Genomic DNA, 2,384 nt, shown 5'->3' on the forward strand with positions numbered 1-2,384 from the left:
TATATTGGCAAAGAAAATTGAATTTATCTGCAGTAATTTAGAAAAATGTGATACTTTCCATGCAAAACACGAAAACCCCGTTTTGACTTCTGGAGTTTATTAAAATTACACATTTTGCATTGCTTAGAGAGCAATAGCTCTGGTTTCTATCCTGTTTTTCATATTACCTTTTCATTTTGCTTCAGAATCGAAGAAGAAATAAGAATTGAGAATAAAAATGTTAACTAATTTTACTTAATACTATAGTTGATTACTTTTACTGTTGTCAATTATCCAGTTAAGGGCCTGACTAGATCTCTCTCCCATGTCATGGCCTCTAGGATCTCCAAGCACACACCACCATCCAGAATTCTCTAGGTCTGACTACTCACGACCATTATGACAGAATGGATAGAAGTGTAGGCAGCCCTGAGTGTCACAGAGACAGTGGCAAAATCAAACGGTGAAGATTTGGAGACGATGGAAAAGAAGCTAGCCAAGTCAGGAACTGTGTGAAGAGGAGCTTCAGAGCAAAATGAACCTTGGCTCCAGCATCCTCCCTTCCTGTGACATCTATACAAAAAGACAATCAGCACACAAGGACAGAAACACCACAAATGACAATCAGTTTCCTGCACTGGACTGCAATATCTAAAAATAACACAGACTTAAAATGGGGTGCAGGAGGCTGCTGTTTCCTTTTAATTTTTTTTAATGCTTCAAGCCAACAAGGGAAAAGAAATGCAAAGTGATTGAAAGATGCTAGAAGAAACCAAACACCCAGCCTCCAGGCCCTCTTCTTCAGCCACAGAAGTCAGAGGGGCCAAGGTTCATGAACTTCATTCAGTAGAAGCCTCTGAGGAAAGCAGCAAACCAGAGGTTGGCCTGGCTTACCGGGACTCAGAAGACACTGAGATGGTGAAGCCAACCGCTGCTCTGGAAAAGTGGAAACAGGTTTACATGGGAAACAGTGGCCAGCCACCATGCCCAGGACAATGAGGACTTACAGAAACCCCTCACATTTTTTGACCCATTCTCCAAAACTCCAAACCACAAGGATTCCATTTCCAACCAGGCTTATGGGAGATCCAGCCACTGTGACTGGCATCAGCAGTCCCAGGGGAAGGAAGCCTCTCACTGCCACCCCAGGAGGAGCACAGCTTCAGCAGTGATGAATATATGTGGCCCCCGGCTGGGGTCAGATCCCCTGAGGGTGATATCACCATCATTCACTTCTCAGAACTCAGATTCTGTTCTTTTGAAATCCATTCTCTGGCAAAGATGTTATGGCTATGAACAGAAGAAATGTTCTTCAGGATAGCAGCTCCACCTTTATTTGCTTCTACATGAAACTGGCCTGGGATATGAGATTGGGTACAAAGCCACAGTTACAGACTGTCCTTCCAAAGGAAGGAACTAAAATCCAGAGACCCTAGAACATAGTCTCCTACTCCCTCCCTACCTAACTCCATAAAACCTGAATAAGACATTCTGAGAATCTAAACAGTGGCAAATGCAAGGCCCCTCATGTTAAGTATGTTTGTCAATTATTTGACAAATACTTATTAAATGACTACCATGTGCCAGGCCCTGTTCCAGGCCCTTGGGATCCAGTGTGAAGGAAACAGTCCCTGCTGTCATGGACCTTACAGTCTGGTGGGAGAGGCAAATAACTAATAGTTTTAACATGTTTGTAACTTAAATATATAATCATGAGAGCTGTATTTATACATATACGAGTGATTATTACAATGACGGGAAAAATAAAGGAAATGATAGGGTGAAAAAACAAGCAAATGCAAACATAAGATGGGATAAATATTAACTGCTGAATGGTAAATTCTAGGAGAGGTCAGGCAAAAGAGAAATCTGGGAGCAACAGCTGCCAGTTCATCTCTACACAGAACTGTTGTGACATGTGCAGCATGTCAGCCCCTGCACCAAGAGCTATAATGAAGAAATCTGTATGGACAGTAATAACCTCAATGCTTTCAGTTTACCAGAGCAACTGTTTGGTTTTTACTTTTGATACAACCAAAATATATGTGCCATAATATCGTCATACCTCTTTCTACCAACGTCCCTTCAATTCATGATGCTAAACTCCACTGCTCTGATCAGAGATTTTCACAGTACCCAAAGCAAGCAAAAAAAAGCCAATGGAAGATCAAGTGGAAAACGAGCATCAGAAAAGAACCTCAGAAGGGCAAATCACGGCTTTACATTCAGCATCAACAGAGTAGTCTATCCCATATAGAATAAGAATATTGAAAGGAAAGAAACAAAAAACAAGCATTGGTTTCAAAAACCTGACACTTTCATACACACCCCCCAAAAATCCCCCCCCCCACTCAACTGTCAGACTAAGCAAAGCTCCATCCTCTATTCTACATCTGACTCCCAAA

Source organism: Galeopterus variegatus, unplaced genomic scaffold (genome assembly GCF_000696425.1).
Source record: "Galeopterus variegatus unplaced genomic scaffold, G_variegatus-3.0.2 Scaffold281, whole genome shotgun sequence".
In the NCBI taxonomy this organism is placed as follows: Eukaryota; Metazoa; Chordata; class Mammalia; order Dermoptera; family Cynocephalidae; genus Galeopterus; species Galeopterus variegatus.